At 40.7% G+C, this 24,027-nt stretch overlaps 1 protein-coding gene and 1 long non-coding RNA gene across 5 annotated transcripts in view; one reads left to right on the forward strand and one right to left on the reverse strand.

The window, feature by feature from the left end:
• LOC137220658 (uncharacterized) overlaps positions 1-21,340 on the reverse strand; it is a 231,570-nt gene extending 210,230 nt beyond the window's left edge. The window contains exon 1 of the long non-coding RNA XR_010941730.1: positions 21,209-21,340. This is a non-coding gene — a long non-coding RNA (uncharacterized lncRNA). The remainder of the gene's footprint in view (positions 1-21,208) is intronic.
• A 2,308-nt stretch (positions 21,341-23,648) lies between these two features.
• OSMR (oncostatin M receptor) overlaps positions 23,649-24,027 on the forward strand; it is a 57,321-nt gene continuing 56,942 nt past the window's right edge. For 3 of the 4 annotated variants that reach the window (XM_067730560.1, XM_067730564.1, XM_067730565.1), the window contains exon 1: positions 23,649-23,959. The gene's annotated coding sequence lies outside the window, so the exon portion shown is untranslated. The remainder of the gene's footprint in view (positions 23,960-24,027) is intronic. The other variant, XM_067730562.1, reaches the window with a different exon arrangement.

Below are 24,027 nucleotides of genomic sequence, written 5' to 3' on the forward strand. Positions count from 1 at the left end.
GCTGAAGGCACTATTCTCTAGCCTCTGTAAAACGAGCATAAACATGCTGTATGTGATGATTAGTCCTGCTTGCTTGCAGATCCACCCTCCACCTTGCCATCTCCCTGTGCGAGCTGATCTGTAAGAGCAGGTTCCTTTGCTCTTCACTCAGCCCTCTTCCACAAGTTGTTGATCCAAGAGCCATCCCAATAAATGAGCTCCAGAGAACTCAACCTGTAATAAGAGCTCTATTGATCTTCTTACCTGAAGGAACAGCCTCCTCCCTTCCCTCTCATTTCCAGAGGCGATTAGTTTCAACTCTTTTGATATATTCTTTGCATATCTCTGGAAAAAAATGCTTACGTTGCTACTTTTTGATAATTTGTTTTAGACATTATTCATCAACTTTCCTCTGTAGAGACTGAAGGTGTTGTTCTTTTTTATACACACACATACACATACATATACACACACAAACAGACACAGTACATTTTCCATTCACCCATGGTCCAGTAAAGTTAAAATCAATACTCAGTAAATGTACTATTATGACTATACGTAAATGATAAAGTTCAGCAATGTAATATACTATGATTGCTTTTTTCTACTCACGTTTTTCTGTCCCTAAAGTTAATATATGTCTTTCTTTTCCATTTGCTTATTTTTCTATGTATTTATTACTAATTTATTTCCCCTGTAAATCTCCTCTGGATATATTCAAACAAATTAAGTACTCCATCAATTTCATCTTCTTGAAGATGACTCTTCTAAAGCCTTCTGGCCTGCAATTATCTGGGTGGATTGACTTCTAAGACTACCTCCTGTTTTCTTGGAATATCCCTTTCTTATCACCCTGGGAATTTCCTTTATATCTCTTTTGGATTGGGTTTCTTGTTTTCCTCTTTATTGGTTTACTTCCTTGTTATGGTAGAACATACTCTTCAGTAGTTTCCTTAGAAACAGTTCATGGGAGGTAAATTTTTTGAGATCTTGCTTATCTGAAAAATAGGTTATTTACCTTTGCATTTCGTTGATTTGGGAAGGTGGCTGATCTAACGCCTCCTCCTTCTTTAAGCAGATAACTCTGGTAAAATCTTATCTCTTATACAGATGAGGAAACTGAGGGCTGGAAAGGTTGGGACATGCTTAGTGATAGAGCTGGTTTTAAATCCAGCAGAGTTTCCACCGCGGAGACATGAAAACTGAAGATACCTTTGGAGTAAAGTACACTAAGTCCCCTACACATGAACCAGTTCTGTTCTGAGAGCACATTTATAAGTCCAATTTGTTCATAAGTGCAAGAAAGTTAGCCTAAGTACCCAAACTAACACAATCGGCTATATAGTACTGTACCATAATAGGTTTATAATACTTTTCACACAAATAATACATAAAAAACAAACACAAAAAATAAAGAAAACATTTTTTAAATTAATTTTTAGCTTTATTAAAAGTGATACATTCACATGATTTAAAAAATAAAATGATACTACAAAACTTATGACAACAGCAAACCCCAGAAGCTCCATGCTTCCTTCTCTGCCCCCATTTACTCCCCCCAGAGTCATCCTCTACTCTGAAGTGTTTCTTTTGGTATTTACATTACAATATTTACATTCCTGTAGGGCTTTCACTTTGTTGGGCTTATTTTCCCCTCAATGATTTCTTCAAATTTTCTTTTGTTTAATTGTTTCATTCCTTGCATATTATTTAACAACTATAAAATCCCACCCCATACCGTTTTCCACGTAATCAAATGTATCAGGAATCTATTAGATGCACTTACGTTGTTTTTGTTTGTTTGTTGTTGAATTTTATTTTATTTTTTATACAGCAGGTTCTTATTAGTTATACATTTTATACATATTAGTGTATACATGTCAATCCCAATCTCCCAGTTCATCACACCACCACCACCACCCCTGCTGCTTTCCCCCCTTGATGTCCATATGTTTGTTCTCTACATCTGTGTCTCAATTTCTGCCCTGCAAACCGGCTCATCTGTAGCATTTTTCTAGGTCCCACATATATGCATTAATATACAATATTTGTTTTTCTCTTTCTGACTTACTTCACTCTGTATGACAGTCTCTAGGTCCATCCACATCTCTACAAATGACCCAATTTCTTTCCTTTATATGGCTGAGTAATATTCCATTGTATATATGTACCACATCTTCTTTATCCATTCGTCTGTTGATGGGCATTCAGGTTGCTTCCATGACCTGGCTATTGTAAATAGTGCTGCAATGAACATTGGGGTGCATGTGTCCTTTTGAATTGCGGTTTTCTCTGGTTATATGCCCAGTAGTGGGATTGCTGGGTCATATGGTAATTCTATTTTTAGTTTTTTAAGGAACCTCCATACTGTTCTGCATGGTGGCTGTATCAATTTACATTCCCACCAACAGTGCAAGAGGGTTCCTTTTCCTCCACACCCTCTCCAGCATTTGTTGTTTCTAGATTTTCTGATGATGCCCATTCTAACTGGTATGAGGTGATACCTCACTGTAATTTTGATTTGCATTTCTCTAATAATTAGTGATGTGGAGCAGCTTTTCATGTGCTTATTGGCCATCTGTATGTCTTCTTTGGAAAAATGTCTATTTAGGTCTTCTGCCCATTTTTGGATTGGGTTGTTTGTTTTTTTTAATATTGAGCTGCATGAGCAGTTTATATATTTTGGAGATTAATCCTTTGTCCATTGATTCCTTTGCAAATATTTTCTCCCATTCTGAGGGTTGTCTTTTTGTCTTGTTTGTAGTTTCCTTTGCTTTGCAAAAGCTTTTAAGTTTCAGTAGGTCCCATTTGTTTATTTTTGTTTTTATTTCCATTGCTCTAGGGAGGTGGATCAAAAAAGATCTTTCTGTGATTGATATCAAAGAGTGTGCTTCCTATGTTTTCCTCTAAGAGTTTTATAGTGTCCGGTCTTACATTTAGGTCTCTATTCCATTTTGAGTTTATTTTTGTGTATGGTATTAGGGAGTGTTCTAATTTCATTCTTTTACATGTAGCTGTCCAGTTTTCCCAGCACCACTTATTGAAGAAACTGTCTTTTCTCCATTGTATATCCTCGCCTCCTTTGTCATAGATTAGTTGACCATAGGTGCGTGGGTTTATCTCTGGGCATTCTATCCTGTTCCATTGATCTATATCTCTGTTTTTGTGCCAGTACCATATTGTCTTGATTACTGTAGCTTTGTAGTATAATCTGAAGTCAGGGATCTGATTCCTCCAGCTCCGTTTTTTTCCCTCAAGACTGCTTTGGCTCTTCGGGGTCTTTTGTGTCTCCATACAAATTTTAAGAATTTTTTGTTCTAGTTCTGTAAAACTGCCATTGGTAATTTGATAGGGATTGCATTGAATCTGTAGATTGCTTTGGGGAGTATAGTCATCTTCACAATATTGATTCTTCCAATCCAAGAACATGGTATATCTCTCCATCTGTTTGTATCATCTTTAATTTCTTTCATCAGTAGCTTATAATTTTCTGCATACAGGTCTTTTGTCTCCCTCGGTAGGTTTATTCCTAGGTATTTTATTCTTTTTGTTTCAGTGGTAAATTGGAGTGTTTCCGTAATTTCTCTTTAAGATTTTTCATCATTAGTGTATAGGAATGCAAGAGAATTCTGTGCATTAATTTTGTATCCTGCAACTTTACCAAATTCATTGATTAGCTCTAGTAGTTTTCTGGTGGCATCTTTAGGATTCTCTATGTATAGTATCATATCATCTGCAAACAGTGACAGTTTTTCTTCTTCTTTTCCAAATTGTATTCTTTTTATTTCTTTATCTTCTCTGATTGCCGTGGCTAGGACTTCCAAAACTTTCTTGAATAATAGTGGTGAGAGTGGACATCCTTGTCTTGTCCCTGATCCTAGAGGCAATGCTTTTGGTTTTTCACCATTGAGAATGATGTTTGCTGTGATGTTTGTCGTATATGGCCTTTATTATGTTGAGGTAGGTTCCCTCTATGCCCACTTTCTGGAGAGTTTTTATCATAAATGGGTGTTGAATTTTGTCAAAAGCTTTCTCTGCATCTATGGAGATGATCATATGGTTTTTCTTCTTCAATTTGTTAATATGGTGTATCACATTGATTGAGTTGTGTACCCTGAAGGTTCCTTGAATCCCTGGGATAAATCCCTCTTGATCATTTTTAACCTTACAGTACAATACCTTGAAAAGTACAATAGTACAGTACAACAGCTAGCATGAGGGACTGGCATCAAGTGAACAGGCAAGAAGAGTTACTGACTGGAGGAGGGAGAGGAGGTGGGAGTCGGTAGAGCTGAAGGATCGTCAGCAATAGGAGGCGGAGGGCAAGCTGCAGTTTCACTCACACATGATGTTGACAGCACAGATTCTGGTTCCTTGCTGGACTCAATTCTATCTACCCTCTTTAAAAAAATGACCCAGTGATGTCTGGGTAATTCTGTACCAGCTACATCACCACTGCTTTTACGCTTGCTTCTGGACATCCTGGCTTGAAATAAAGATACTGTACTACTGTACTCCCTCTGTACAGTACAGTACAGTAAAGTAAACAAAAGCGCTACCACTTGTAAAGGATGCAGGCACATGACAATATACGCCAGACACATGAACTAACTTACATGATTGGACATGTGAACGCACACTCGCATCTTTGAAAGTTCACAACTTGAAGGTTCGTGGGTAGGGGACTTACTGTAATTTACCTGGAGGCAGGATGGTGTGAAGTATTCGAGGAGTGCACAGAGCAGACAGATGCCAAGCCTGAGTGTCCTAATGGAGTTCTCTGGCCGGCCTGCTGTCTAAGAGCCACTTCTGAAGTGGCTGCTGCCTGGTCTGTGAGCAGCTGAGATGGCAGGTGTGGACTCTCATCATCTTCTAGGAAAACCAGAGAGCCCATCTCTTTGGGAAAGCACTTGAATGATGCCAAAGGTACCAGTTAAACCAGACCTAGATAGGTTCAGATGTGAGCCTTGCATGAACTGCATCTGCTATAGTCACCAGCACGCCCTCTGGCCACCAATATTCATTTCTCTCTGCCTGTCTCTGCCTCTGCTCTATGCTTCAGGCATGGGACAGTGAGGCTGGTTCTGCCCCAGAAAGTCACCTTGCCTTCTTGAGTGACTCATTCGAGCTTGCCCTCTCTATGTATAGTATCATAGTTTGCTCCCTTTCCAGATTTTTAGTTGCTTCTCCAACAGTGAGAAGCAATTAAAAGCAATCATCCTTGATTTCCTTATTTGATCAAAATATTTAACTAATCTCCCATTTCCACCACACGTGGGCATCTCCCTCACCCTGATCAGACTCTTACTCTCCATGCAAGATCAAGGCTGTCCCTTAGAACAGACTCTCAACTCACTCTGCTTGGGCTCTGGCTCTCCATGCCAAGCCAACCTTAGTAAGAACACTTTCCTCACCCTGCCGGAGGTCTCACACCCCACATCACACCACCCTCCCTGGGGATGCCTTCCTTACCCTACTCTGGCTATGACTCTCCCACTTCAGCCTTCATATGAACACCTTCTTAACCCTACTTAGACCCTGACATCCCACTCTGAACCACCAGGTCTCCCCTGGACCCCTCAACCATGGACTCTATCTTGCTCTGTCACATCTAATCACTTTAGGACTGAATTGTTTAGGAAGGAAAGAGGAAGAGAATGAAATGATGGATTAAAAAAATGTAATGGTTATGTGTTTATGTCAATGTGTATGAAAGTATGATTAGTACATCAAACCAGTGGTTTCATAGATATTATTGCTTAGGACAAGGCTAAAGTAAGTTTTTTTTAATCATTTAAAAAATATTAATATTAACTCAGCAACTCCTGTCTGTTCCAGAGGATAAAAACATGGCATTGTTATCATTCTTAGTATTTTACATCAGGGTGTTTTGTCCCCAGAAGTAATCTGTTGGGATGAAGGTATTTCCAAGACAGGCAACCTATTAAGCCACTATCACCCATTAACCTCACAACACAACTGGCATATCGAGTATTCCACTTTAAGTTTTGGAAAGCAGGTTGGAGGTCTTTGAGGGAATAGGAATGCTGTAGACTGAATGTTTGTGTCCCTCCCAAAATTCATATGTTGAGACCTAATTCCCAAGATGATGGTATTTGGAGATAAGGCCTGTAGGAGATGATTAAGTCATGAGCGTGGAGCCCTCATGAATGACATTAGTGCCCTTGTAAAAGAGGCCCCAGAGAGCTCCCTTGTCCCTTTTGCCATGTGTGGTTATAGTGAGGAGACAGCTGTCTATAAGCCAGGAACTGATCCTCACCAGACACTGAATCTGCCAGCACCTTGATCTTGGACTTCCCATCCTCCATAACCGTGAGAAATAAACGTCTGCTGTTTATAAGCCACCTAGTCTATGTTGTTCTGTTATAGCAGCCCAAACAGACTAAGACAAGGAATTAAGTACAGCAAAAGGCATGGTGTTAGAGTGGACCAGCAAGGCAGAGAGAGATTCAGAAAGCAGTGCGAAGACATATTTCTTCATTATAAAGGGACATGTCAACCTCTTCATAATTTCTGAAAGGCTATTGCAATAAAGGTCAAATAATTTTAAAGAAAAACAAGAAAGAGGTATCATGGCAATGAAAATTTGCAATGATGATTTTTTAAACTAGTTGGCAAGGCTCTGATGCTTAGGGCTCAAATGGGAATGCTATTGATCACCCTGAACCTCTCCAACTGTACACTCACACACACCACCACCACCACCACCACCTTATCTTCAATAAGCCACTTGGGAAATGCTGATGATAATAGTATTAAATGGCGAATTCCCTGGTGGTCCAGTGGTTAGGACTCAGCGTTTTCACTGCCATGGCCTGGGTTCAATCCCTGGTCGGGGAACTAAGATCCTGCAAGCCCCATGGCACAGCCAAAAAAAAAAAGAAAGAAAATTAAAAAAAAAAAAAAAAACAGTATTAAATGATTTGGAGTTAAAACATTTGAAACTTGTTGGAGAGGCAACAATAGAATGCTATAGCGACAGCCCTCAAAGTTTGAGGGTTGGCTAGTGAAACCAGCGTGAAAATGTATCCTGATGTATAAGGAGAAAAGAAAGCTGATTTGCAGGAAAATGTAGAGCTCAAAGGACATTTCAACTAAGATACTGGGGAACACACGATTTTCTCAAGATGGATAATTCCCTAGAAAAGTATTCAAGAACAGTAATAGGAAGAATTTAACAACCTGGCAACTGAGCAGGAAACCTCTTGTTTTGAATTTATTTAAAATAAATAGAATCAAACGGTTCCAATTACAGTAGCTGAAACAACATGTTCAGTGCTAAGTTTTATAGATTAATGCCTCTGCGGTTTATGCTCTGATACTCATATAAAATGATTATTGTAGTTATTTGAAACAGTTGTAAATAGTGTCTTACCAAAAAACAACTTTGCTCCTCAATAGCAATTTATACATTATGCTTATTTATTTTTTAATTTCTTTTTCTTTTTTTTTGTTTTTCTTTTTTTAATTATTACTTCCTTCTTTCTTACAAACCCTTGTGTCGAGGGCTGACTCTCAATAGATCACAGCAAGGGAGCTGCTCTGCTACGCATTATGCTTACTTAATCTATAATATTGATCCTGACAATGAGATTGGATTTTTTAAGGAACCCTTATCTTTTAGAGACAATACTAAAATATTTGCATTTGAAATGATAGAATTGTTTCAGATTTGCTTCAAAGTCATCCAGTAGAATGGAGGACAGTGACTTAGACATAGAAATGGTGTAAGATTGGCCAGGAGTAGATACTTGTCTCAGCTGGGTGATGACTACATGGGTTTTGGATATCATTTTTTAAAAATTTTGTGTACATTTGAAATTTTCCATAATACAAAGCTTTAAAAAATAAGATTAGATCCCTTAGGTAAGAAGCTGGGGACTTTTGGTGGTTTTGATGGACGTAGTCTCTAGAGAATAGAATTAAATTCATCCCTCTGATGGGTGGCACATGAAGGCCCTTGAAAAGGTAAAGAAACCAAACTTGGTCACAGACTAACAGGGCTTCATCCTAGATATCTTAACCCTTGGTTCACAGAAAGCCCTGGGACCAGGCTCCTCCATGACTTCCAATTTTCATGGGCATGGGCTGCTCTCACCCTTGAGTCAGGGGTTTTCCTGATTCAGCTTAAGTGGTAAGACTGATTTGGGAAAAGTCAATTGTATAAGAAGGAATACATCTATTTTTTTAATAGATTGTCCAAAAAGAGCTTATTCCAGAGGTTTCATGTTTTCATCTAAAGCAATTATACACATTAGCAGAAACCCTAAGAAAATGTTGGTGGGAGCCTTCTAAACTTCCTTATTTATCTCTCTTCAGAAAAAAAAAATACTCAAAATCAGATGCATTTCCAGATGAAAAATTCATCAGAATATTAATACTTTAACATTTAATTTGGGTGATTCATTTGAAAACTTAGTAATATAATAAAAGTTATTTCAGGCAGCTTGTTGACTTTACATCTTTTTAAATAGCAAAAGAGATTTGATTTCTTTCCAACAATATATCAGTATTCATACAAGACCTTTCTTTCTTTTCTAATGGGGTTTGTTTTGTTTGTTGTAGTTCTCATAGAGTGGAAGGTTCAAGAGGGGGAACTGTGAGAGAGAAAAGAAAAAATTAGATCACCAAAGGCTTTTGTTTGTTTGTTTTTGTCTGCACCTCACTGCATATGGGATTTTAGTTCCTCGACCAGGGATCAAACCCCTGTTCCCTTCAGTGGAAGCACGGAGTTTTTAACGACTGGACCACCAGGAAATTCCCAATCACTAAAGGCTTTGATTGTTAAATTTCCATCCCCATTTAAAGGAATCTTTAGTCATCCACACACATGGGTCCTAGCCCCTCTCTAGAACATCCTTTCTCTGCAGAAGTCAACTCAGTCTTTTTAGCTTTTCCTGCTTTATTTTATGAACTGGTAGTTATTAAACAGTAGGTAGGACATGGTCATCTTTGCAGGCAGCCTTGGAAGCAGCATAGCACAGAAAAGATGTCTGACATCTGGAGCCCAAGAGCAATATTCTAAGCTCAATATGTACATTGGAAGTGGAGATAAATTTGATTAATTTTTAGAAAGTATGAATCCCAATTTCTTCTCCCCCGGAGGACAAGTATACCGCCCTACCACACAGACTTTGGCCTTGACCAGGTGAATCTCTTTGGCCAAAAAATGTGAGCAGACATGATGAGAGCAGGTTTTAAATGTGCTTGTGTGATCTGGCTTCTCTTAGGCTTCTGTGATCTGCCATGGGAAGAACATACCCTGAGTAACTGTCCATCACAGAGAATGTGAAGATACACAGAGCAAAACTGAACCCAGCTGAAGCCCGAAGCCAAGCCCAGGCGACCAGCAGCCTGAAGCACAGCTGTGGGCCAAAAAATCTAGAAGCTCTTATTGCAAGTCACTGAACGTCATGATGGTTTGATATGCAGCATTATTGCCTCAGTCGGTGACTAACACAGACATCATCTACATACACAAGGAAATTGAAACCTGGGAGCGGATGCGTTTTCTAGGAAGACTGTGTAAAGCAGTGACTCTTAACCTACTTTAGAGTTATGGACTTTCTTAAGATTTCACCTTGATCTGATTCTTCTCCAAGCTTCCTTGATTCCCTATGTCTCTCCCCAGGCTTCCATGTGAATCCGCCTGATTGGCAATATCTAGAACATGTCTGAACCACTAGCTGCACGGGACTTGGGGACATGTTATATTAGCCCTAGTTAGCTTTCTAGCCATTGAAACCTAGGAGGAGGCTGCAGTGAGACTTGAGGGGGCCAACCTACTCTTTCTAACACATCACCCTGAGGAGGAGTTGTTTAGGCAGGAGGGGAATGAGAAAGTGAAGCCGGGAAGAATTAGGAGAACCTGGTATCCCAGAAATTATGACAAGAGGCAGTATGAAGAAGTGAAGGGTCAATCACTTAGATTAAATGATGCAGAGAAACACTATGTAAAGTTGTAAAGAATCTGTTGAATTGGGCAATAATGATATCCCTAGAGGCCAGAACAGCGACTGCTTCACGGGGATGGTGAAAAGGTGAGAAGGTAGAGATAAGGAGTCCCACAATATAACTCTTTCCAGAACCTTGGTTGAGAAAGAAAAAGGAAGGATGTGGTTACCATCCGTGTGTCCTTGTGGAATAGTGAATCATTCCCCACTGAGGGACTGGTAAAGCCAGAGGCTAAAAAAGTCTCAATCTCTCTCTTCTTTGTTACTTTCTTCACTGTCTTCTCCTCATTCTCTGAACGAAGGGGTCTTTTCTTGGGTCTCCCAAGTCTTCTTGTGAGTCAACAGAAATGACTCTCATATTCCCTGTGCATTTTCTTGTTGGTTTATCAGAGCCCACAGCTGTGGGACAGTTCCCTGAAACAGCTACCATTGCTGTGTCTGTGCTCCACTCTCTCCTGGCCCCGTACAGCCTGCATCTCATTACTACCTCCTGGCAAGGTCTGTCCCTCACTCTGTGCCTTCTTTGCCCTGCAGTTCATATTAATTCTCACACTGCACCCAGAGATCTCAGGCCTCACAGTTTTTTTAAGTCAAACCATTCTTGGCCTCATGGTGTTGGTAAATATTGCTAATAATCTCTCAATATCCATCTTCTCTTCTTCCTGTTAGTAAAAGAACCTCCAAGTTTTCCCTGAGCCTAAACAGAGACTAATTAGTCGGCTTCTCAAGCAGCTAGGTATGACCATGTGATTACATGTGAACCAAAGGGAGTCTCACTCCTCCTTCCTTCCAGGTGGAGAAAGGTGATGGCTGGAGCACTGTTGGAAGCCATGCATTCAGCATGTCAGAGCTGCCCTTCTACCCAGACCACTCACCTCTAGACTGTCAAATAAGGAGAAGATAAAGTTAGGTTTTAGGTAGACCACAGTGTTTGGCTTTAGACTGTGCATTAAATGATACAACAGGCACAAGACCCATCACTCTCCTTAGTCACAATGACTGCGTGGCCGGGCTGCCAACCTCTAGGGCTGGCTTCACAGTGACCACTGCATCTTTCTGGTCTGACCTCTGGTCTGATGGTTTGTTCTCTTCCTCTTAGCAGTCTCCTCTGACTAAAATAACATCTAAAGATGTTTCTCATTTCTCATGATATTTGGAGAATTGGGGGCAAGAATGAATAGCAACTGGTAGGATTCCCCTGGAAGCTTCGTTTCCTTGGGAACAATATACATATTCTCCATGGTCCTCTGGCATTGGCATCAGTCAGCTCGCAACAGATCCAAGCTCTACCACTTAACAGTAATGCTAGTTAACCTTCCTGTGTCTCAGTTATAAAATAGAGATAATAATTGTACCTGTCTATAAAAAGTTGCTATGATGATACTTTTAAGCGATTACAGTTCAATGACCTTATTTTTGCAAATTTTGTGGCAAAATAGGACCATATGAACCAGTGCTTGAACCCCTCCCTGGATCTTGGCAAAGATCAGCTCCACAGGAAACCCATCTCTGCCTACCTTATAGGATCATTAGAGGATGACACAATGTAGACCCAGGGCCACTAGCACATAAGGCACATTTATGCTTCTTACACAAAGGTAGGAAGCTCCAGACACATGACTCAGGGCTTGGCCAGCAGAGCAGGGTTAGGTGTCAGCCCTCACTCTTCCCTTGGCTGGGTGCTTACAGCATCACACGAATGCAACGCTGATGGTACACCTGTGAGGTGGGTGTATTCTCCAAGGTGCCCGGACAACAGGCCGGGGGTGACTGGGAACTAAACTGAAGTCCTTTTCTCTTGCCAAATTGTTATGTCTCGGCACGCAGTTACATATGCCTGAGAAGAGGCCATTTTTGCTTTCACACAAAGGCTCTGTCTCTCTGCCAAGCCCTGTGCCCACTTCTTGGGAATGTGCAGAGGTACCATCAGGCTGTGGGTGGCCCGGCACGTTACACCAGCACCTGTGGCAGCCCTGATACCTGGCACCAAATAAGCGCTCTGCAAGTACCCGTGCTGCGCTCTGGGGCCTCTCATTCTTTCCAGCCTGTGTGATCTTTTCCTTACTTGCTCACTCTTGCATAACACAAGGTCAAGTTAATTTGCATATTTTCAAGGAAGCAATCGGAAACCTAAGTTGCTCCAGGGAATTGCTTTACCAGTGTGTCCCTGGGCTTTATGGTGGGGGTCCACACAGACAGCACCTTTGGGATTTTGCCAGGCTCCTCGGCTGTCTGCATCGACACACCCACCGCTGGGAAGGAATTTGGAGTTGCAGCACCCGGGGAACACCCAGAACTCATTTTAGGCAAGGCCAAGCCAAAGGACTGTCCCTGGCCAGTACCGGAACCTGGAGGCAGGGGGCGTGGGAGGCCAAATATCAATGCCTCTCGACGTCAGATTTGTCTTTTGGTGCCTTGGTGCGAAAGCTTGAAGCATTTCTTAAAGAGCCTGTTCTCTAAAAACCAGCCACTAGAGGGTACTTTAGGGTCTCTTTCTCTGCAGTCTGTCCTGCTGTGAACTGACAGGTTTGCCGAGCTGCTTTGGACCTTACCAGGCCTGCCAAGGGATTGAGGACAGTTTTACCTCACAGGTTAGTATATGAAGGTGGACAGCAGGAGAGCAGATGCCTTGGGCATCCACCTACATTATTTCTGTCAAGTGAGTTACCCTTAGACATTCAATTTCTCCATCAAAGGAAACATACATTTAAAATTTTGAGGGCTTCCCTGGTGGCGCGGTGGAAAAGAATCCGCCCGCCAATCCAGGGGACACGGGTTCGATCCCCGGTCCAGGAAGATGCCACATGCCGCAGAGCAGCTAAGCCTGTGCACCACGAGTACTGAGCCTGCGCTCTAGGGCTCGCGAGCTGCACCGACTGAAGCCCGCACACCACAACTACTGAAGCCCTCACACCTAGAGCCGGTGCTCCTCAACAAGAGAAGCCACTGCAATGAGAAGCCCGCGCACCGCAACAAAGAGTAGCCCCCGCTCGCCGCAACTAGAGAAAGCCTGTGCACAGCAACGAAGACCCAATACAGCAAATAAATAAATTAATTAATTAATTAAAAATTTTGATAATATAAAGGCTAATTTATACTCCCAGCAACAATATTTGAAAATTAACTGTTGATCCACACCCTCATTAACATTGGACATGAACAATCTTGTAAATTTTTCTAACATGATGGATTTAAAATACATATGGAGCACATTTTCTTGTTTTTAATGAGTATCGCTATTTTGTCTGTTCCTATCCTGTCAATATTCTTTGCCCTACATAGATATTAAAAATGATATGTAGGGCTTCCCTGGTGGCACAGTGGTAGAGAGTCCACCTGCCGATGCTAGGGGACACGGGTTCGTGCCCCGGTCCGGGAAGATCCCACATGCTGCGGAGCGGCTGGGCCCATGGGCCATGGCCGCTGAGCCTGCGTGTCCGGAGCCTGTGCTCCGCAACGGGAGAGGCCACAACAGTGAGAGGCCCGCGTACCCCCAAAAAATAAAAATAAAAAAAAAATTAAAATGATATGTATTTTTTAATCCACAAAGTCTCCCTGTACAAAGGAAATATGGTTTCCATCTAGCTCTGTCCTACTGGAATACGTTGCCACCTTAGCCCAGTCCTCATTCTCTTCCAAACACACTTTGTCCTTCTTACAAGGACAGTGTTTGCTGTGTGCAAACAGCAAACACTCATTTTGTGACAGAGCCTGTGGATATGTTAGTACTGTCTGCTGTAGATGAAAACCTCCTGGAAGGCCACACCTGGTTTGCTTACTTGCTCTGTTAAGCAAAATGTATGCTACTCAATAAGTGTTGCGATTGACAAAGATAGGTTTCAGACTTGGCTTCTTCCCAAAGGAGTACACCGAATATGTGATTCTGACCACAATTAATGTGTAAAACAGGGAATGTGGCTAGCATCTATGCCAAAGGAAAAATAAGCACTGAAGCAGGGAGCTGCCCCCTGTTGATTTAAACAAACAAACTTATTAGTCTAACTTCATAGTCTGTAGCAACTTATAAAGTTATTTTAAGTGTCAACTCTAGTTTCAGATGATCTAAGGATTTCTTTTTCACTTAAAAAAAAGTTTTTCAGATTATACGTATTGCTTTTCAAAAACAATGTGATCACTGAAGAAAATTAACAATTTCTGGAAGCCACGTGTTCCAGAAGCAAGGCTATAACACGGAAGAAGCCTCCATCCTAGACTCACCACTTAGAAGAGAAAAGATAATCCAATTGGCATCGGACTATGACCTGAGTGAAAAACAAACCTCAGTGTGCTGCTGCACAGAGCCCAGGGATGCGTTAAAAAAATAAGTGAATGGAAGACCGGCAAGTTGCTTCCAACTTTCCGTTATTGTAAGGAAACGGCAACAATTTGGTTATTGTCAATTATGTTGCTAAAATAAGTAAGAAGTATAGTACTGGTTTTTTTTTTTCCTGTTTTAAATAAGCAGAGGGCTTCCCTGGTGGCGCAGTGGTTGAGAGTCCGCCTGCCGATGCAGGGGACACGGGTTCGTGCCCCGGTCTGGGATGATCCCACATGCCGTGGAGCTGCTGGGCCTGTGAGCCATGGCCGCTGAGCCTGCGCGTCCGGAACCTGTGCTCCACAACGGGAGAGGCCACAACAGTGAGAGGCCCGCATACCGCAACAACAACAACAACAACAAAAAAGTTTAAATAAGCAGATGGTGATTATTTTCTTCTTTATATTTTCCCATAATTTTATAGTTTTCTACAGAGAACTGTTCTTTTAAAAAAAAAATAAGAATATTTGGAAAGAGATAAGCAGCATTATCTGGACAATGACTCCTGAAGTTGAGGTTGTTTGGCCATGGACTTCCTGGAACAGGGCTTCCTCTTTCCCATGGGAGGGTCTGTGCCCCAACCCAGCCCCCTGGGGGTTAGGGGCTCTAGTTCCCCCAGTTCTACGAAGCCAATGTCTAAAACAGCTGCCAGGAGCCCACATTCTCAGACAAGTGCTACACAACCTGCACTGTAACTCAGACTACATGGAACCTAGGTCTGTGTGTTCACACTGGATGAAGCCCACTGGCTGACATGCTGGACTTATGCATACAACACTTCAGATCAATGTCTCATTTTTTTGTTGTTATTCATCATGTTTTTTAAAAATTTTAATGTTTTACTAAGTAATATATTTATATGGATAAAAATTCAAAAGATACCAAAGGGTAGAGTTAAAACTCTCCCCTCTAGGGACTTCCCTGGTGGTTCAGTGGTTAAGAATCTGCCTGCCAACGCAGGGGACACTGGTTCGAGCCCTGGTCCAGGAAGATCCCACATGCCACAGAGCAACTAAGCCCATGTGCCACAACTACTGAGCCCATGTTCCATAACTACTGAGCCTGCAAGCCTAGAGCCCATGCTCCACAACAAGAGAAGCCACTGCAATGAGAAGTCCATGCACTGCAACGAAGAGTAGCCCCCACTCACCGCGACTAGAGAAAGCCCACATGCAGCAATGAAGACCCAGCAGAGCCAAAAATAAAATCAAAAACAAAACAAAAAAATCTCCCCTCTGTCCCTCAGTTGTCTTCCCCAGAGGCAATTAATTTTGTTTCTTTCATATCTATAAAGAGGTTATAATTGATTATAACTTGAGCATAGCAACCAAAGTAAGTAACAAATGAGGTTCCTTGTATTCTTTGATTTTTAAAGGTATTTCTTTAAAAGATAAAAACACATGATAAAAAAACTAATCTGAAACAAACAAACAAACAAAAAAAACCTAATCTGTAAGACAAAGCTAAAATGAAAAGTACAAGCCTCCCTTGCACATTACACCCCATTTTTAGCCCTTCTCCCCAAAAACATCCACAGTCATCAATTTCTTATAATCCTCCTCAAAACAGGCTCATGCATATATGCCATAAACATCAACAAATTAAACAGATACGTGGACGTACCAAATACACATTTCTGACTCTTAATTTTTTCATTTAATTATATATCTTGGATGTATTTCCATAGCAGTACATAAAGCACATAACCTTCCTTCTTTCTTTTGAAAGGATGAATCATAGAGTTTTCAGTATTCTATTGGATGATTTTAGTTTGTTACTAGCTTTTGCTATTACAAACAATATTTTTCCTACCATCTCCCCCACAATGTTTTTCTAATGAGAGTCTGTATGTGTGTGTGTGTGTGTTATAATTTTGCAACTGTGAATGTTTGTAAGCCTAAGTTTCCAGGTAAGTGAATATTCTTTATTTTTATTTTTTCTTTCTAAAAAGAAGGGGAAGTTTCAAAAGAAATTGTCTATTGTCATTCTTTTCCAAAACATTTATACCTTCATCTTTAGGCATCATTTTCCAATAATTTCTAGGAAAACAAGTTTTTATGATTATTTTTGCTACAGATTCTATTAACATTAATTTAATAACATTTCTCTCCTTCTTGAGTTTTTCATCTTATTTTAGTTTAGCTTGATTATTTTGTGTTGAATTTGAATGAACATTTCTCCCTGGCCTGTTTCCCACAAAATGCCCTTGGAATGTGGAAATTACCTGAGCATTATTCCACGGTGACTACGCATCATCTGATAATATTTGATAATGGACAAAATAGTTGCTGTTGTGTTAGAATTAAATGAAAGAGGCTACATTTAATAAGCTGACAAGATCGAATATAGAAGTGTATAGAAGTGAGTGCCTTTAGGAAGTTTTCATTTCAGTCTAGGTAAAATTAATTTAAACACAAATGGAATCACTAGATAAAGATATAGCTTACCGTAACTGCCTCAAGTAAATTTCATTTTTGGCCTTTGAACAAAGTTCACAGGAAATTCAAGGACAAGTTTGACCCATCCTTTTTTTGTTCCTAAAATTCTTTCCTTAGTAGTGTAATGTTATTAATACTCATAAATTTTTACCCTAAAGTGATGTTTAAGATAATATATTAACCTTACTTGATTCCAGTAGGCTTTCATCAATTTCCAGATTGAAGTCTAAGGCAAATATATTTCAATCTTTTGAAAAAACTGGATTGTTTCAGAAGAATATTTTATTGGAGAGAAAACTAACCTAGCAAATGGGGAAAAAAAAAAAAAGAGTTCCTACCATTTTCTCCCAATAATCTCATCACTTAGCACTTCAAAATGTAACTGTAGGGAGTGCCCTTCCAGTCAGAGCTGAGTGGCTCCTATTAAACTGCCCCTCCACATATGACAATATAAAACACTAGGAAAAAAAATAAGAAGCAGTTAAAAGCAGAATTGACAAAAACAGGAAGATTCTGGAAGGGAGTTAACACTTCGAAGCAGGGAAGGAGTAGGGAGGGAGCTTCCCACATTTTATGGCCCTTAGCCTGAGACCACACAAGGCTGTGCAGCATGGGGGTAACTAGAGCTCTGTTAGAAAGACTACAACATTTCTGGCTTGAAGAACCAGAGGTCAGAGTTTGAGGCAACCACATCCTTTGGAAAATGAGGTGGGAAATGGCAGAAAAGAGATAGCTAGAGAGGAAGAAGCTTATATTCTGTGTTTAAACTTACATCACGGATAATCTCTGAATCATGATTGTGCAAGGCAGACTCAAAAGAGCCCAGCTAAAGCCAAAAAAAACAACTGAACTCGGATTTGAGTTTCTACTACTGCGATCAATATCATGTTTGGAGTTTGAGTCTCACCACGTTTACTGCCCATTTAAAAAGAAAATCAATACCTTGGAGGACTGTAACAGAATCCAGTTTTCATAACATAATATTTACAACATCTAGGTTGCAGTCCAAAATTACTTGGCAATCCAAAAATGAGTAAATAAACAAGCCAGGAAAATGTGATCCATTGTCATAAGAGAAACAATCAATAAAGACTGGCACTAAGGTGTCTAAATGTTGGAATGAATGAGCAATGCTCTAAAAGCAGCAATTAGAACTATGCTCAGTGAGGTAAAGGAAAAGATGCCCATCATGATCTAAATGATAGTAAATATCAATAAAGAAATAGAAAATATATATAATAAAGAAAAATTTGAGAACTGAAATTTACACTATCTATTTAGAAGATGAATTTGATAGCAAAATTAAGATTATAGGATAGGAGTCAGTAAACTTAAATACAGTTTGACAGAAGTTATACAGTCTGAAAAACACAAAGAAAAAATTGGAAACAATTAATAAAGCCATGTGGGTATTTGGGACTATATGAAGGGGCCTAACATATGAGTAATTGGATTCTCAGGGAGAGATGAGAAAGATAATGGAACAGAAAAAAAAAAAATTGAAGAAATACTACCTGAAAATTTCTCAAATTTGTTAAAAGACATAAATTTGCAAATTCAAGAAGCTCAACAAATGTCAAACCTGATGAATAATTATAATAATATTTTTTAAATCTCTAGGCACATCACTGTCAAATTATTGACAACCAAAGAGAAAGAAAAATTTTGACAGCAACCAGAGAAAAATGACACATTATATATACAGGGAAACAATGATTTGAATAATTGATCATTTCTCATCAGACACAATGGAGGCCAGATAACCACAGAACAACATTTTAAAAGTGTTGAAAGGAAAAAGCTGTCAACTGAGAATCCTATACCCAACAAAAATATCCCTCAAGGATGAAATGAAGTAAAGACATTAAAAAACAAAACAAGACAAAAACAAACAAACAAAAAAAAACAACTAAGAGAACGTATCTCCAGTATACCTGCTCTAAAAAAATGCTAAAGGAAGTTCTTCAGGCTTAGGGAAATGAGATAAGATGAAAACTTAGATCTCTGGGAGGACTGAAGAACATTGGGGTAAAGGTAAATATGTGGGTAAATATAAAAGACTATTTTTCCTCTTAATTTCTTTAAAATACATATCACATGCCAGTTTTATCTTGTCATAATGCAATACATTTTACTACTGTAATGTAAAGGACCGGAGGCATGGTTAAATGGTAGGTGAAATGGTACAATATTATCTCAACCAAACAGTAAAAATTAAGGATGTATATTGTAATCCATTAGGCCACACACCAAAAAATCCTGTCAAGAGGAATAACAAAAACCCAAAAGGTAAATTTAAAATAAAATTCTTTTAAAAGTCATTTAATGTAAAAGAAGGCAGAAAAGGAGAAACAGAAGAAGAAAAAGCAGAGGGAACAAAACAGAAAACGTAGAGTAAAGTGGTAGGTTAAACCCAACCATATCAATAATTACCTTAAATGTAAGTGTGCTAAACACTCCCTATCAAATTAAAATGCAGAGAATGTACTTTTAAAAAAAGTCCCAATTACATGCTGTCTATAAGAGATGCTGTTTAAATATAAACACGACTATAGACTTATTTTAGGTCAAGCTTAGCAAATCGTTTTCAAAAGTTCTCAAAGTTCCCACCTAACTCTCCCCCAAAGTACTTCCTTCCTAACTGGATTAATGTTCTATCCTGTAGCATTAATTACTGCACTCATTTTTATTAATCCCCATAACCATAGGTCAAGAGAATAAAAGCAGCTGTCCAAGCAAACACACATTCAACATTATCTCTAAAGCCCACGGAGCAAAAAAAGATAAAGATTCAAAAAAGTTCTCCCCACTGTCTGGTTTCTGATGATTCTGGAATAAGGTGTGAACATAATTGCCATATCCAGGAGAGGATGGAATATGTAGAATCAATCAATTCATCACCCAATCTTCCAGTAATATTTAGTTCAAGCAAGAAACTCCTTTAGAACTATTAAGGATGATGTTATCCCTCACTTAAATTCACTTAACAGACATTGAAGGAAAGCAATTCATACTCAAGTACTTATAGGTCATCCTCTGAAATTATAAAATATGAAAGCTCCACATGGCCCCCTAACACTCAACATCTTGCTTTGTCATTGCCGGCTCCCTTGTTTTACTTGCTTTTGGATTTTATATATATATATATATATATTTGGAAATAATAGCTATCTCTTAACTAACCAAGCTTTATGCTATACTTTAGATTAGAAACTTTTCAAAAGGCCTGTTTAGTTTTTCACAATTCAAGAATACATTTACAAAATAACATTTTAATTTCCATTAAGTTTTCTTAGAAATAATGCCAGTATCACCAATACGATCATAACCACAGCAGCATGCTTTAAGACCTAAAAGTGCATCTTTACTATGTCAAATGTGATAACATGCCCCCAAAAATAGAGAATTCTTATCCATGAGGGTAATTGTAAATTATCATCTAGTACTTACTTCATGAAGCCACTTTCTTCAGAAAACTCCCAATTCTCTCAAGTTCTATCAGTTTGGTTACCAAATACTGCCAAACATGTAATTACAGATATTTGTAGCAGGTAAACAAATAGAATAATTATTATATTTCACAATTTACATAGCTGATTTTATATACCTATATCTATATCCATAGTTATATCTATATAATGTTACTAACATTTATAGAACTATATTTCCCCTGAGAAATTTCATAGGGTAGGGCTACATTCCATTCATGCCTCCCCTGTCATAGTTACATATATGAGACTTTCTGGTGGAAGATGGCAGATGAGAGAGGATGGATGAAGGGTCATTCCCAGGTTTTTTGATTTGGTACCTGAATTAAAGTTTTGGCCATTCACTTAATACAAGAGAATCAAAGGGGGAAACATGAAGCGTTTGAACCTGGACATATTGACTTTGAAGTACAAATAAGTTGGTCTAGAGTTCAGATGAAATAATTGCAGTGGAGAGGAAGACTCAAGGGTCATCAGAGCACAAGCGATAATGGAAATCAGGACCATGGACGTGATCATTTGGGAGACTGTGCGGAGTCAGAGGAGAGTGCCGTGGATGGAGCCCTGGGACACACCAACATCTAGGGGACACATGGAGAACAAGAAGGGGACAGGGAAATGATAAAGGAAACTTTCACATACTGAGGTATGAGGAAGTCACTCTGGCTTATGCATGAGTTAACTTGAATTTTATGCTAACTAAAACAGCCTGTTTGTGGCGTATCAAACATACATTGTATGTCTGCTTTCATTATGAAAGAAAAGGGAGCACTGACCAGAAGTAAAGAATGTCCATGTTAAAAATAAAGATTAAATGCCTTCCTTCCTGTGATGCTAATGCTGGTACTCCTTCAATGACAAGACTCCCTCCCCAGATGCCAAGGCCATACTAATTCCCTGCGTACGTGCTGATACGGGCTTTTGGAAACCTTGAAGGAATTTATCCCTGACTTGTTGAATGTTCTTTGTTCTGACAACATATGAAACTGTGTTTAAAACCATGCTTCTCTGTACCTTTCTTCTGGCCTCTGCTGGTGGCCAGCCATCCTTGGCATTCCTTGGCTTGATGCAGAATAACTCCAATCTCTGTCTCAGTAGTCACATGGCATTCCTCCTGGGTATCTGTGTCCAAATTTCCCTCTTCCTATAAGGATAGCAGTCATTGGATTAATCCAGTCTGACCTCATCTTACCTTGATTAAATCTGCAAAAACAGTATTTCCAAATAGGGTCATATTCTGAAGTTCTGGGTGGACACGAATTTTTAGAGGACACTATTCAACCTAGTACACCATCCTAAGGGTATGATGGCAGATTTACAGGTGCTATAGTAACTAGTCTCTAGAAAAAGGAATATATTCAAGAAATTAGAGTGGTGCACAAAATAAATGAATTTTATGTGGACACCTGATTGAGGATGTCATTGAGAGGACGTGACCTCCGGTTGACCCTCCAACCCCAGGCAATTAGAGCCTCTTTATCCCCTCCCCTGTCCTTGGAATGCATGTTCTGTCCACTGTTCCTGTACCAGGAGCCATTTTCAAGGATGTAGCCTTGAGAGAGCAATGTGTTGTTGAGATCATGTGGTCTGTACACTGGACTGAACCCCATTAAGGCTTCTATGTAAACTTTTAAGAATCTGGCAGGCAGGAGAGGAGATGTATTTATCTTGCTTCTGCCTGAGACAAGCCTTCTATGTAAATTCCTTGCCTATTAACACTGCCATCTACCAATCTGAATGGGTCTACCTCTCCTTGACCTTTGTGTAAGGTGGAAAGTTTAGAATTTCACTAGGGGAGTTCCCTGAGGTCATGAACCAACAGCACCGATTTTTTGTAACTCAGTTTCTTTCAATTGTTACAGGAGCCCAAAGTAAGTGAAGACTCACTTTGCAGAAATTCATCACACTCAATATTTTTTATTTGGCATCTCATCTGCTATAAGAAACACCCCTCTGAACTGTTTCTGTAAAGAAGAAATTAACATTTTTTTTCACTCAGTGAAACAGAGAATCAGAAAGCCTTCCTAACCCTTCCTAACCCTTGGGTAGCCACGCAGATGGCTAAACTAATGGCTCTAAAAAAACTCTTGGATTCCATTTGAAAAAAACTCTTGGACTCCATTAGTTTAGCCATCTGTGTGGCTACAGAACCTCTGTCAGACCAGGTAACCAAATGTAAAATAGCTAGTGGGAAGCAGCCGCATAGCACAGGGGGATCAGCTCCCTGCTTTGTGACCACCTAGAGGGGTGGGATGGGGAGGGTGGGAGGGAGGGAGACGCAAGAGGGAGGGGATATGGGGATATATGTATATGTATAGCTGATTCACTTTGTTATACAGCAGAAACTAACACACCACTGTAAAGCAATTACACTCCAATAAAGATGTTAAAAAAAAAACCAAACTCTTGGAGTTATGAGAGGTGTGGCAAAGGACCATTCATTTATTTAGACAAAAGTACCTTTAACTGCATTATCATCAAACATTTACTATATGGAGCATAGTAATGCTGTCTTTGTGGCACCATTAGATATGATGTGTATTTAGGCCTAAAAAGAATTCTTTCCCTGGGATGGCATTGGGAGAGCAAAAAATGACATAAAGGAGCAAAAAGGACAAACATAAAAGTAACATTTGGGCTGATTCTGACATTATTTTGAGCCATCCAGTCAATTCCATAAGTGATTCTAAGATATGATTCATGGGCGACCCTTCTTGATTACTCGTGGCTCCCCCTGTCCCTGCCATCTGTGGTACTTTGCGGTACCTGAATCCCACCAGGCTTAGCTGACCAAAAACTAGGCCCCATGAACAAGCCTCCGGAGCTGCGGGGCATCACTTCCCGACACCTGAGCCCCCCACTCTCCTCTCTGGGTCCAAGGCTACCACCATAGGAACCGTATTCAGTTGGTTTCCATACCAGCTCCAAAGTCGATAAGCCTTTACAGAGTCCATCATATAACTACGAGGAGAGGGCAAATATGCATGTCAAAGGCCCTGTATTTGAAATACGTATTTCAAAGTCTGGACGGCATTATTAAGAGGAAAAGTAAGCCATGTTGCAGCACACACAGCTCTTTGTGAAACTAAGGTTTCAGGACAGTTGTGCAGGCGAGACTGTGACAGAGTGTTTCTAGAGAGGAACGCAAAGCAGGATCCTAGAACTACTTTTTATTTGTATTGCTCTGAACGCCAAACGGAAACACAGTAGGAAGTTTGTCTGGGGCGCTTGTCTTTTACCCAAAGACTTTCTGCCCGGGAGCCCAGGGGTTCTGCCTCTAGGTTGGGATAACAAGTGGCCCCGCGGGATCCCACCGGCTTCGCTCTGCGCCCGCGGGGTGGCCGGCCGGCGGGGTCCGCAGCGCGGCACGGGGGCGCGATGCCCGGCCTGTCGAGTTTTCGGTTTCCACTTTTCCTTTCCAGGCCTCTCCCACTTCCTTTCCCCCCGGTCCCCACGTCCGGGGGCCCGCACCTCTGCAGGGTCCCGTCCGCTCCCCCCGGGGACCCAAAGGAGGCGAATTCCTGTGGGTCCCAGGAGTGCCAAGAGTGCGCAGCGAGACGGGAAATTGCAAAAGTCCTCGCCCCTCTGCCCTCCCCCGCGGCTTTCCCGTAACTCCCGCCCCTGGGCGCGCGCCCCGCAGCTGATTCATTGCCCGGGCGCGGGGCCGGCCCTGCACGTCCACACCCGCGCTCGCCCCCGCCTCGCACCGCGGCGGCAGCCAAGCCGACGACTCAGCCCGGCTCACGGAGCCTTACGGCCCGCGGGGTGAGTACCCACCCGACCGCCCGTCCCGCTCCCCTCCGCGCGCCCCGCCTCCCTCCGTGGCTCTTCCG

Source organism: Pseudorca crassidens, chromosome 3 (genome assembly GCF_039906515.1).
Source record: "Pseudorca crassidens isolate mPseCra1 chromosome 3, mPseCra1.hap1, whole genome shotgun sequence".
NCBI lineage: Eukaryota > Metazoa > Chordata > Mammalia > Artiodactyla > Delphinidae > Pseudorca > Pseudorca crassidens.